At 48.7% G+C, this 14629-nt stretch overlaps 1 pseudogene; it reads right to left on the bottom strand.

Moving 5' to 3' along the window:
- Positions 1–3886: 3886 nt before the first annotated feature.
- LOC136543439 (F-box protein At5g07610-like) lies at positions 3887–8274 on the bottom strand (annotated as a pseudogene).
- Positions 8275–14629: the final 6355 nt, after the last annotated feature.

Raw genomic sequence — 14629 nt, 5'->3', positions numbered from 1 at the left:
GCCCAACATTACGCTCCGGATTTGCAAATGAATTTGTGAGTTTTTCCCTCTCCCTCGCTCTCCCCTTTTTTCTCTCCTAGGAACCGCCACGGCACTCAGACGCTCTTGGCGAGAAGGAACAGAGAGAAGAGATGACAGATGAGGAATAGGCGAAGGAACGGGGCAAAAGCCCTCTCCCTTCTCCTACTTAAAGAAAGGGGCACAGCAGTTGGGAAAGGTGCGGCGATCGGGGAAAGGTGAAACGATGGGGGCGAAAAACCCTCTTCCTTCCCCATTCAATGCGGATGGGATACGATGGGACGCGCCCTGACCGATGAGATGCACCCTGCCCGACGGAACGACACCTAGTCTGACAGGACGTGGCCTGGGTATGGCCTGCCACTACCGCACGCCGGGCGCAAGAAACAAAGCGCCACCATGCGCAGGCAGCTCTCCGCCTTCCCAGGCGGGACTTGGGAAGACCCAAACAACGGGATCTCTGCCAGGAGAGACCAACGGGCTTCCTGAGTCTAATCGAACAGCTTAGGCAAACACTGAGAGATAGGTAAGGAGCAGAGGGACGCCCCATGTGGCCCATGCCGACTCTGTCACGAACGACGAGCATGGATCCCGGTCGGACATTTCCGATTGGAGCTCCTCAAACCCCGTCACTCTAGTCATCAAGGTAACACTACCGACCCCTGCTCTTTCTTTATAATCATTCATACATCCATACACGCATTCATTCCACATACCCACACCCCCAGACGATTCTACCCAGAATCGCCCGGGGGCTCAGGGGCTAAAGCATTACGTATGCAGTCAAATGCATCACAACGCTCCGTGTTGCGTCACGAAGCGGTAGTTGCCTCATTCAACATGAGCGACGACCGACCAGGGTTCGAAGGCCGGCCCACGAAGGGCTTAAGGCTGCCTCACGTCAAACAGAGCCAGGGGAGAAAACACAGATGAGCCTCAAGCGGCCCTCGCCCAGTCTGCCTCGAAGCGGATAGGGTCATCTCAACCTTCTCGTTCGATCCTAAACCTCACCAAACCCACAAAATCTCCATCGAGGGGAAGCCAGCAGGCCACTCGGGTCAGTCTCCGGAACAACCTAGGCATATGCCAGGTTGCAGGTTAAGGAGCGGTGGAATGTCACAAGAAGGCTATGTCGACCCCGTCACGAACAACGGACCCGAATTTCACTCGATCATACCTGTTAGCGAGCTCACCGAGCGCGCCACTCGAGCCTGAGCCATCGGGCAAGCGACGTTAGCTCAGACCCTCCGATTGTGATAAACCACGGACGGGGTAACGCACAAAACTCAACCGACCCCTATCAAGCCCAAATAGGGCTTGGGGGCTCAAGACACCTAAAACTGCCTCGGCAGCGCGGGCCGCACCGACGCCAGGATCCGCGAGCTCCGTCTCGCCCGATGCCTAAACTAACTGCCTCGGCTACGCGGGCTGCACCGACGCCAGGATTCGCGAGCTCCGTCTCGTCCGATCCCTAAACTAAATGCCTCGGCTGCGCGGGCTGCACCGATGCCAGGATCCGCGAGCTCCGTCTCGCCCGATCCCTAAACTAACTACCTCGGCTGAGCGGGCTGCACCGATGCCAGGATCCGCGAGCTCCGTCTCGTTCGATCCCTAAAACAACTACCTCGGTTGCACACGACGGGTCCGTAAGTCCGCCTTGACCGACCCCTCGGCTGCGCCTGACACCAAGATCCGCGAGCTCCGTCTCGCCCGATCCCTAAAACAACTACCTCGGCTGCACACGATGGGTCCGCAAGTCCGCCATGACCAACCCCTCGGCTGCGCCCGACGCCAGGATCCGCGAGCTCCGTCTTGCCCGATCCCTAAAAACAACTGCCTCGGCTACGCACGACATCTTGGTTGATGACTCTGTCTTGACTAAAATACACGCACACACGCCCGCTGACAACCCCCCAAATGATTCGGCCTGAATCGCCCAGGGGGCTCGGGGGCTACACCCGCGGGTGCGCTCGCGCGCACCCACTGACAAAACGGAACTTCCCCCGCTGGCAACACGAAAACCCCCCAGATGATTGTACCCGAATCGCCCGGGGGCTCGGGGCTCCTGTTGGGTTCATAAACCCAGGGTCCCTAATGGACCGGCTTCCCAGCAAAGACTCGGCTCGGCAGACAACGTTGCGAATCACGCGCAACTCTTGGGCCGGCCCAAAACACCTAAATGACAGGCCAGAAGGACAACCCAACACCTAAATGTGTCATGGCATACGGCATACGGAGGATGGAATCAAGAAGATAGACGAGGGCAAATAAAAACATAGATCCCTATTTACTAGTAGTTCACTTAGACTCAATCATCATATTTTTTAAGATAATGGAACGAAGTTCCAGCCTCTACACTCCGGACTCAATCATCATATATCCTCCACATTCTTGCAGATGCATCAGCATTCAGTGGATGTTATAAAAATTTCCTAGTCTAAGCTACAGGCAGTAATGCTTTTAGTCTATGCTGATTATAGAAATGGCAGCCAGTAATCAGAATGAGCAAGACCTTCCTTATTCGGTATCCCATGTATCATGTAAGCTTCCAACACAGGAGGTCACCCCTGTCAGAGGGAAAGGAAGCAAATTGAAGGATACATAGTAGACAATTTGATCCTTCTAAAGCTCTAATTCATAAGCTAGCTGTTGACTTCGGGGATTTAATTGCTAAGGAGTTCATGCTAGAATAATATCACTATCACATGTAGCTTTGAACTTGAGATGGACTTGGCAATTGTAAATTTGATAATTGGTAGCATCATGTTCATTTCAACGACACATGAAAAACACAGTGGTTCCTTTTCTCAAATCTGTTTCCTGAACATTTCAGGTTTTTGCCTTCTAAAGTCCTAATTACCTAGCTTTTTTTTTTGCGAGGCCTAATTACCTAGCTTAGATCTGATTCAACTTTATCTGAACAAGATGCATGATTTGGATCTTATAAAAACAAACTATCAGTCACCTTAAAAGTTCTCAAGGGCCATGCTGTGGACAGAGCTAACATGTACAGGCTACAAATACAAGTTTAAACTGTTGACTGCTGTCATAACAAACAAATGGCTGCAGATAAATATAATACAATCGTTATAGACAACACATCTAGACCGAGCATCAACAACCAAGCATTGATCTGTCCAAACTATCCTCATTACAACATGGGAGCTATTGTTCAGCCACACATGATGGAGAATTTTTCAGCAAACTATACATGGCATATTATAAAGTAGGTGGCTTTTGAGGGTATTAAACTTTCAATAGCATGCATTGGCAAATCTGAAAGCTACATTTAGTTCATTACTTCAGCATAAACATAGGCCCGAAAGAAGATTAAAACAAATATATAGTTCAAAGGCAGCCAATCAGTCACTACTCACTAGTAACTTAAAGGACTAAGAAAAAAGAGACCAGTGTATAAGATGATTGCAATTCTGGAAACATCACATATAGCATTTGTAAAATATGACTTTCAAAAAAACAGCATAAGTCATTAAAATTTTCTACCTCTTTTTTTCCTTTTCTTTTTGGTGACTTCAACACTATCCAAAATAAGCTTACAAACATATCTCAAATTTCAATTGGCTACTTTGCAGTAGTAGAAGTGGCTTGCAGTATTAAATGGATAAGAAGTCTCAAGAAACAGGATAAGGAATGAAACAATATATATGTCAGCTACATAATGCAGCACCATATATATAGGAAAAATTTGCCTGCAAAACTAGACAGGTCAAGTAAGTGCACATGCAGATAGCCTATGTCATAAGCAAATACAAAAGCTTGTGGATGCTAGAGCGACTGAAAAAACTCAGCGGCTGCTACAGGGTTCGTTTTGCCCACCTCCATGCTATCTGCGCCGTGCCCTGAGTGATCAATGGTCACTGCATGCTCGCCTGCTCTGGCGACGTCCTTCACGCTTACCTCGCTGGCCCACCCCTAGTTTCTCTTCATGCTGTGCCACTGATAAGAAGTCCAAGAAGCGAGGAACATAAGGAGGAAACTGCAAAGATTCCTGTAATGTGCTGACAGTACGCACTTCCTTGCTATTCAAGCCATATGATATCAGTTTGTGTTCCCAAGAGAGAACAATGAACACCAAATCGTTGTTGTCTGGATGAATGGCAACCACATTATAACCAAGACCACCTACACTGTAATAAAAGCATCCAAACAGACGTAAATAGATCACGCTGTGCTAAAGGGCCCATTTTTGTGTATCATAATCCTCAAGAACCCAGATTGACAGTAGATTAGAATGATCATTGGAGTGTCTTTTTATAAACACGATTGGACAGTTCAGAGGGGATATGACGTGGCCATTGTTCTTCATTGATGCAATATAGGCGCCCTTGGGATTGACCAATGAAAACTGAACTGCAGCCATGAACCCACTTACCCACCGAAGACGGAGCTGGGATAACCCTTTTTGTCTTCCCTTCCAAATCCACCTCAGCGATCTGATTATCAGTCAAGAGCAGATACAGCATGCTGTTCAACAGGGCAGCATAAGCAGGAGTGCCCCTGATCTGAGGATGCCTCAAATTCCAATGTCCTAGCTGCTTAACTTCGTCAGCCCAGTCAATCTGGGTGTGCCTCCACAGCCTAGTTTCTGAGGAGTAGGAGTGCACTGTTGCCAGGCTCCCCTCCCCCCGGTAGATGATGACCAAACGGAAGTGGGGGGAGACGGCTGGGTCGAAGACCAAACAGGTATGGTTCCATTGAATATGCCTATCCGCCGGAGTACGGTCGCTGGGCAAGGCCGACCACTGCTCTGTGGCGGGGTTGAACACAATATAACCGAGCTCGCTAAGACTGGTGCTGTGAGTAAAGAGGAGGAGCCCATGCAGGACGCCGAGAACCAGATTGATGAAGGGGGAGGCAGCTTCTTGAGGAAGGGGGAGGCAGGATCGACCGGAGACGGGGATCCCCCAAACTGATTGATGAAAGCAGATCCCAACTCCCTCGCGTAGGAAGGGAAGAACCCGTGGAGGGTTTGGGGGAGCTTCTTGCGGTGGAGGGGGTCCGCGATGAGGTCGCGCCAGCGTTTGGAGACGCACTTGGATCGGTGGAGCTCCTTGACGGGGAGACAAGACAGGATCTCCACCAGGGGCAGGGGGTCGTCGGGGAGGCCAGCCGCCGCGCTCTTCTTCGGCGCTCCATGCCGCTGCGAACGGAGAAGCAGATAGGCGATGAGCGCGCGCGCCGCTGGAATGGAGGGTGCAGCGGAGCGTACCGGCCGGCGGCCGCCAGACGCCGGTGAAGATGGGGATTGCCGAACCAGATGAGTTTCTTTTTATATATATATATATTTTTTATTCTATATGTATATATGATAAAGAAAATTGGGTATTTATCCTCCTGGTAAGTGGGCCAAATACCATTAAACATATAGACTTTGCAGAATTGTCCTCATAAAACACTCAATGCCATTTCATGAATTAATATTCACTGGCAAACATGCCTGTTCATTGCAACATAACATACAAATTACTACGCGCTCACGAGAATAATTTAATTAAAGCTCAGAGATTTGTATCATGTATTCTAATACGTCTTATTAGAATATTAAATTTTGTAATGTGTCCGACCTGTGTTGCTCTCGTATGTGCGTCACCGTGAGCCTGGCGCGTACCTGGCCCTGACAGCGCGGCCAAGACAGAGCTCACCAGCAGCTGCGGGCAAGAAAACTCGGCAGCCGGAGCTCTGCGCAAGAACCAGGCAAGTTCGAGCGCAGACGGCCATGGACGCATCCATAGGGCGACTGCCTATGCGGTGGCGACCTCTAGCGGTCTAGCCCCGTCCTTGGCCGACGTGGGTGAGCTCGACATCCTACCGTACACTACCCCAGTTTTCGACATCACTGTCGATTCAAAATTCCTCTTCACTATCGGATTTTAAACCGACAGTAACATACCGGCAGTAATGCTCGCTGGCTACTGCTGCCGGTACTTCACCCGGCAGTGATAAGGTTTAGAAAAACAAAAAAAAGCAATCCAACAAGCATGCTGGCTGCAGCATGCTCGTTCCCGCCACTGCTGCCACTATGCTCGCTGGCTACCGCCGCCACTACACCAAGAAAAAAATTCATACATCATAGGCAAAGGACGGATTCAACACATCAGAAAAACTCATCCACAAATCGATTCGTGCACGAAGGAGAAGGGTTCAACACATCACAAATCAACCCATCCACAAATCGATTCGTATATCACAGACAAAGGAGCAGAGTTCAACACAAACAAAATAACTCATCTACAAATTGATTCACACAACATAGAGGGAGGGGAGAGGAGGCCAAGAGGGGGAGATTGAGGATGCCGCCGAGCAGGCCAAGTCGCCGCAGACAACAGGAGGGGTAGGCCACAATTCCGCTGCAGGTCCAGCACAACTCCTCCGCAGGTCCAGCGTAGGTCCACTGCAGCTCCTCTCCACACCACAGATGTAGCACCCCCTTGAGCCCCCTTCAGCACCTAGAAACCACGCGCGGTGAGCCGCGCGGAGAGGCAGGCCATCAGGAAGGCGCAATCTACGGACGGAGAAAAGGAATAAAAAGCGAGGACGAGGATAGGCCAGGGCGACTCACCTCGGAGGCGTTTGCAGCGTCTTTATCCATGTCGTCGTGGCTTGCGCGGCGGATGGGACCTTCGACTGCAGCGCTTGCGCTCTAGGCCTCCAGCCACGGAGCTACCGGAGCGCACGCCGGCCAGCTACTGCTCATGGCCGCAACGGAGGAGAGGAAAGTGTGGAGGCGTGGGGAGATCTGGGGAGGAGGAAGAAGACGCGCCGGGATCCCGACCGCTCGCCGGCGCCCACGGCGGCCTCATGCGTTCGCCGCGCCGGCGTCCCAATCGCTCGTCGGCGGCCGCAGCGAGGTGGATTTGGAGAAATCTAGAGGAGGAGGTCTGAGAGAGGAGAGAGAGCGGGAGATATATGAGAGAGGAGAGAGAGCGAGGTGGATTCGGCGGCTGCACGGACAAGTGAGCCTATGATCACTGCCGGTCTGTGAAATACAACCGACAGTGATAGACATCACTGCCGGTTTTTATTCACTGTCGGTTTGTTAGAAAATCCGACAGTGATAGCCTTTTTTCTTATGAACCGACAGTGATGCATCTATCAGTGTCGGTTTTAAAATTCTGGTAGTGATAGGGTTGACAGTGATAGCTTATTCTGTAGTAGTGGTGGGCTGGTGTGCATGGGCAAGGCCAAGCCTCGGCCGCCGTCGGCGAGCGCTCGGAGCCTGCGCAATCACAGGCAGCCTCACCATTGTTGTCGTCGCGTTATCGAGGTCGGCTGCATGCCTGCATCGATGAGGTCATCAAGCATGCCTTGCCATGGCTAGCAGGTCCGCTTTGACTGCGTCATGGCTCTAGCAGGTCGAGTCATCATCAGCGTGCAGTGGCTCGACTTGCAGGGTTTGTTTCCAATCGTTTTAGGCGGCGTGTGTGTATATATATAGAGAGAGACACACACATTGAATTCGGCTCTTGTTTTTTTTCTCGATTTTTTGATGCGTCGGGATACGTAACTACATATGATTCTGATTCTCGCCGATTATGATCAGAACTCTGGTTGACGGAAACTGAAGCCAGGCATGGAAAAGAAGAAAATAGTACGATGGAAACGTGACAAGAGAAAAACGAAAACTGGGATGGACACGAAAAACACTATTTGGATTAGATTCCTATTCAGGTTACTCATACACCATATCAAACATGATCAGACAGATCTATTATTTGGATTATAATTCCTATCTATCTACGTTACCTCCAAAAGCAATGTATGTCTTATAAAAAAAGGAAAATTGTCTAGTGGACATCCAAAATGATGGTCGTTTGCTGGCGGACACCCCATTTTGAACAGTTTGCCGGAAGACATTCTGGTTCGTTGAAACTAGGCCACAGGACACCACGGCCCGATTTCAGCCGGTTGAGGAGAGAGAAAATTTAGTTTTGGACATCCGATGCCCCTGAGCCACACTTGGGTCGGCCCCCAACCTAGTCTGGCTGGACCCCATAAGAAAAGAAAACCTCTCTCGCTCTTTGGGCCGAATCCGGCCGGCCCACTCCTCTCCCGTCCCGCAGCGCCTCCCACCGCCGCTGCCGCCACCATTGGCGAGCGCACATCTAGGCCCGCGCTCGCCTCGCTGTTGCTGCTCTCGGCCTCGCAGAAGAACACCGCACCCGCTGCGACCCTCTTCGACGCCAATCCGTGGCCTTTGTGGGGTGCTACGAGCTCGCCGAAGCACGTCACCGCCATCCATCCGCCTCTCCGCGACGCCTCCCCTCTCGGTGCCACTCCCGTCGACAAGATACCCTCCATTGGCTTCGCAGTGAGCTCCTGAGTCCAACGTACTTGATATCATCGTCTCTCATGCTCCGTAGCCTGAGATCGGGTTGCGCTGGCGAGGGTTCGCCGCCGGCGACCATGGCGCTGCTGCGCTCTTCACTCTGGGCGCGGTCCACGGAGCTCGCGTGCACGGGCCGAGGAGCTCATCGGAGTAGGGGACCACCACCGACGGGGAGGACGAGCAGGGGAACACCACCGGCGGGGAGGAGCAGCAGAGTACCGGCAGGGAGGAGCAACAGAGGTGAGGAGAACGACGGGGAGGAGCAGCAGAGTACCGGCGGGGGCAGTGACAGGAACCAGCATGAGGCTGGCTCGGGCCTGGCCTGAGAAAATGACCGGTTCTTACGTGGTCCAACCAGACCAGGTTGGGGGCACGGACCCAACTGTGGCTCAGGGTCACCGGATGTCCAAAATGAAATTTTCTCTCTCCTCAACCGACTGAAACTGGGCCGCGGTGTCCTGTGGCCTAATTTCAACGAACTAGAGTGTCTTCTGGCAAACTGCTCAAAACGGGGTGTCCGCCTGCAAATGACCATCACTTTGGATGTCCGCCAGACAATTGCCCCTATAAAAAAGGCTATAGGCAAACGGGAACATAGACAATTTCCACATTTACGGAGTTAGTTAAGGAGGCCAGACAAAAAAAATGGGCTGAAATTTTGTCTCTTTATTATTAGGTATAGATATAGATTTACTCAATCCTCGTAAAAAATGACATGACCTTACAATTATGGCCATCACTCTTGTTCTCCTGCCTGATTACGCCACCGTCACTACCTATCACAACGCTCTGGCCACATTCCTAGTGGAGCTCGAGGTGGTCGAGCTTCTCAATCATGCGGACATCATGAGACACTCACCTCGGAGGCCTACTCCCACCTCATCTCGCGCTCATGCCGGGGGCGACATTAGGGTTGGCTGCGGGCACTAGAGCTAGGGGGCGTTGATAGGGCTGGGCCGTAGAGTGGGGTGACCCTCCAGCCGGCCTTGCTAAAGAACGAGAGGAGAGAGATGAACTTGAGAGAGAGAGAGTGTCCAGGGGCAAAACGTACAGAAACTTTAGGTCACCCTTTTTCTAGAAAAGATTAAATGAATATCAAATTCGTCAAATGGTATTTTAGCATATGACACGGGCTCCATAAGGCCACTCTTAGTGGATAGTTTCACGGTGTTGTTTCTAAGACTGCCATGTCATTTAGAATGAAATGAAACTTGAATGAAACACCATCCCTCAATTTAAAGTTTCATTCTAGAGTTTCATAGGCATTTAATTACATGACTCATAGAGAGTTGGTAATCGTGCCATGTGAGTTTCATCATTTCTTCTCTCTCTTCTTAAATGCACTGCCATGTCATAAAAAATGCCTATGTGGCAACCCATTTAATGCAAATGAAACTCCTCCCGCTGAGACTGGCCTAAGAGCAAACTCCTCCCGATGAGACTAGCCTAAGGGCACTCCAGTGAAGCCCACAAGTTTGATGGCTTTCGGGCAAAACTCAATTGCCATGAGGGCAAACATTTAAGTTTCTCATGTGTGGATGACGGACCTTTAAATGTAGTTGTACAAAAATACCACTAGAGAAATTTCTTCTAAACAAAGGATCGGGACTCTGCCGGCAGTGAAGGCAGCAAAAAAGATTTACGGCATCCAATCTACTATCAACAGTGGGTTTCACCCTGCATCACTGTTCATCCAACTATTGTTCATGGCCCACGTACGTGCCACCATGTAAATGGTTCCAGAGAAAAATATTGGCCACTGCCCTGAGTGTTCCCTCGACTCCTCCCATCCTCCGCCATTCCCTTTCCATGGTGCCTTCTCTATCTCCCCTGTCTCTCTGTCCCACAAACTGATCATGGTGCATAGTGGAGCTCGGACCAACGACCACCTCTCACCTAGAGCTAGCTGTGCCCTAGGGACGGCTGGCCTCACCCATGCCCTTGCTATGAAGCGCTGGCTAGCCTCATCTGTGTTGCCGCCACCGAACATGCCTATGGTTGGCCACCCTCACCTATGCCACCACAACGAGGTGCTGACTGGCATCACCCACGTTGTTGCTACCGCTGTGACGTGCCCTAAGGTTGGCTTTCCTCACCTATGTCCCCATTGTGAGGTGTTGGATGGCCTCGTGTGCCGCTGCGACGTGCCCTAGAACTGGCTTATTGGTCCGGTATGACCAGTCAATATAAGGTTCATCACGTATCATTGCTGTGTTCAGCGGCATTGATGTTGTTCTCATCCCACATCATCATCTTTGTTGGACCAAAGTCAGTTAGGTGTGTGCATGCATCCTCCTTGGTTAGGATTCAGGATGTTCAGGACCTTTTGTTTTGATCAAATTTTTGTTTTGACTAGACCTTGATTTGTGTTTTATCTAGGATTCAATGGAGATGTGGTTTGGCTGTTTAATTTTTTTGTGTGCAAACTAATGTTGTCTTGCCTTCCTTATGGTTATGCTTGTTATGAGCGGATATACGGAGTCAAATGTGTTGGCTGTTTATTTTTTTGTGTGCCAACCAATGTTGCTTTGCCTTCCTTCTAGTTATGCTTGTTATGAGCGGATGATACAAACTCCCTTAACCTTCAATAAAAATTCTCACGTTGGTAATTGGTACGCACTCCTCCATCCCAAATTATAAGCCATTCCAAGAATCTTGGAGAGTCAAACCATCTCAAGTATGACCAAATTTATACAATAAGATAATAACATTTATGTTGCCAACTATGAATCATTAGATTCTTCATTAATTATAATTTCATAATATACCTATTTGATGTCATAAATCTTTGTAATTATCTCTATAATTTAGGTCAAACTTAATATACTTTGACTCTCCAAGATTCAGTGACTTATATGTGAGTTTGCCATCTATACCTCTTCCTTTGGTTAGCGGTTATTTATGCATTGATGAATGGTGCGATATTCTGTTGCTACTTTATGATTGTCGATTAAACCAGCTGGTATGGATTGCACCCTTTTGTTCCTTTGCAACTATTTGACTAAACTGATTGAGGTGTTCTGTAAATTACCTCATCAACTCCTTGTGTGGATTTGAGCATCTAAGGTGTGTTCATATGTGCTATTCAATCCATTGATCCACAACTTCATACATGTGTTCACTTTTTTCTTTTACTTGATTGGCCGTTTCTGCAAATTGATTGGCATGGATGTATTGCTTTCGAGAAAAGCTTTTACATGTTAATTTGAAAGGCAAAGACATTCTATTGTACGTTGGCATTATATAAAAATTTTATGGCTGAAAAAACAAGGCCAAGATAGAATAGGAGTTTTCTTTTACTTGTGATGTATGTTTTCTTATAGAACACAAGTTCTGAACAAATAATATACTAGCCTAACTTAAATAGGATGCCTTTACTTGTATCATTTTTACTCTCGTCCCTGAGGATGTAGAGGAAGCTACAAAAAGCTGTCTCTTTATAAGCACTGATAATTTGGCGGTAGACGTGTTTGTGTGAATAAGATTGGCTAGCTTCCCATCTTCTATAGGAAGTTATCCCTTCATATGGAGCCCCATTATTAGATTATTGTAGCAAAGACATTAGGTTCTATTATGTTCCAAAGTAATAGGCTGAGAGTTGCTGTGACACTACAGGGATAAAGGCATATAAACACAGAATTAAGAATCAGAAAGATAAGTAGCATTTCATCCATTTACAGGACAAGGTATCTCTCAGAAACCTTGCGTGTTCTATTCTAGTCATGTAACTTTCCAGACAATAGCCACAATTTTAATTTGGAAACTCCAGTCGAAGGCTGTAAGGAAAATGGACCCTTGGCCCATTTACTTTGGATTTTGGTGTTTGATGACCAACACAACCAAATTGGACTAATGAATTTGCAAGTGATTGTTTTGTAGTTCAATAGGGTGCAAGACGTGACTTGGACGAAGGCGACGTGATGATCTAATGATCAACACCATAAGCAAGACCTTAGAAGCACAATAGAAGACCCAAGATATCTAACAAAGTCCAAGCACGAAGATAGGAACCAAGCCGTACGCAAGATCGCGAAGAAACGAGCTCACAGAGGTGAACGGACGCTGGACCGGACGCTGGAGGAAAGTGACTGGACGCTCCGATCAAGAGGCTCAGCAACAGGCGTGACCGAACGCTGGACCGGACGCTGGTGGCAGATCGACCAGACGCAGGACAACAGAGTCCGGTCGAGTACAGAGAGGTTCCAGAGCAGCGAAACTGCGACCGGACGCATCCGGTGGCAGGTGACCGAACGCTGGCAGCGTCCGATCAGTTGTTCGTGGCTCCAACGGTCGGGACGACCGGACGCGTCCAGTCAGGACGTGATCAGCGTCCGGTCAGTAGCAGAAAAGCGGGATTTCGTCCCCAACGGCTACTTTCTCAGTGGGGCTTATAAATACAACCTCCAACCGGCCATTTGAGTAGTGTGGAGCTAAGGAAACATATCAAGGGTGTTGATACACCATTTTAGTGATCTCTACTTGCATAGTGCTTAGTGATTTACTAAGTGATTAGCGTAGGTGCTTAGGTTGATTAGACCACCGCTTATGCGCTTGCTCTAGGTTTAGGCCTAGTGTTTAGTAAGGTTTGCATACCTCTTACCACTCGGTGCTTGCGCGCACCATTGTTGTACATCAGAGGGGCTTGTAGTCTTACGAGATCACACCAACTGCGTTTGTGGTGTGGCCGCCACCGTGTACCGGAGGGAACAAGGCCCGCGACGTTTCGGCCGGAAGCTTGACAGTGAAGACGGCGGGGAGCATCCGAGAGAGGCTTGCCGGAAGGCACGTCGGAGACCCACTTGCGCGTGGGGAAGGCTCGAGGCTATCCACGGAGTTACCCGACCGGGAGCTTGGTCCTTGCGAAGGATTCCTTGCGAGGGGCTCCAACGAGGACTAGGGGGAAGCTTGCGCGCTTCTCGATACCTCGGTAAAAATACCAGAGTCATTGACGGGAGTTTGCATATCTCTACCTTGCTCTTTAGCTTCCGCATTTACATTGATTGTATTACTCCTTTTACGGTAGAGATAACAACGCATTAGCAAAACCGTAGTTGCATATTAAGATAGTTTATCTTTTGCATAGGTTTTGCTAAGGTTAGAAAAAGAGGCCATAGTTTAGAGTTAGAATTTTAAGTTGCCTAATTCACCACCCCCCTCTTAGGCGTCTCGGTCCCCTTCAATTGGTATCAGAGCCGGTTGGCTCAATTTGGACCTTTGGCTTAACCACCGTTGAGCCGACGCTATTTAGAGTGGTTGTGATGGATACCTCTAGGCCTCCACACTTTGACGACACTAACTTCCCCTATTATAAAGTTAGAATGGCTTGCTACCTTGAGGCATTTGATTTAGGAGTTTGGAGAGTCACTCGTGATGGGATGAAACCCATTAAGAATCCTGATAAACCCACAAAGAGTGAAGAAAAGGAAATACATTTCAATGCTAGAGCTAAGAATTGCTTGTTTGAATCTTTTAGCATGGATGTGTTTAACCAAGTGTTCACTTTAAATACGGCACATGAAATTTGGTTAAAACTCCAAGAGCTCCATGACGGAACATCTAATGTCCGTGAGCAAAAACATTGTCTAGCTAAACAAAATTATGATTCCTTTACAATGAATGATGATGAGCTTGTTCGTGATATGTATTCTCGCTTGAATCTAATTATCAATGAGCTCCATTCAATAGGATTAACAAAAGCTAGATGATGCGGACATCGTGAGGAAGATCATCTCCATGCTACCACAAAAGAAATATGCAAGCATCATCACCATCCTTCACAACATGGAGAACTTGAGCACCATGACCCTGGTCATAGTCATTGGCAAGATAGTGGCATTTGAAATGTCATGCAAGATGGGTCAAGAAGAAGCCTCTTCATCAAGCAAAGGCAAAGCTCTCGCATGTAGCAAGAAAAAGAAGATGAAGGACAAGTAAGTTGAGACAAGCTCAACCTCAAGCTCCTCAAGTGAAGATGAAGAAGAAGATGAGGACGATGATGATGATGATGATTCAAGTGAAGATGATCAATCTTCCTCCTCCACCTCCGACCTTGATGAAGAATCAATCAAACTAATCAACAAGGTGGAGAAGATGATCTAGAGGCTCAATATCAAGGGTGTGCCCATCCAAATCCAAGATCTCGTTTTCACCAATCAAAGAAATGAGCAAAGAAAAAGAGAATGCTATGGATGCGGCGAGTTGGGGCACTTTGTGGAAGTTTGTCCAAACAAGCCCACACCCAAGACAAAAAAGAAGGCATGCAAG

Source organism: Miscanthus floridulus, chromosome 3, assembly GCF_019320115.1.
Source record: "Miscanthus floridulus cultivar M001 chromosome 3, ASM1932011v1, whole genome shotgun sequence".
NCBI classification, from domain to species: domain Eukaryota; kingdom Viridiplantae; phylum Streptophyta; class Magnoliopsida; order Poales; family Poaceae; genus Miscanthus; species Miscanthus floridulus.
The sequence above is the reverse complement of the archived record's forward strand: the minus strand, read 5'-3'. Positions and strand labels throughout refer to the sequence as shown.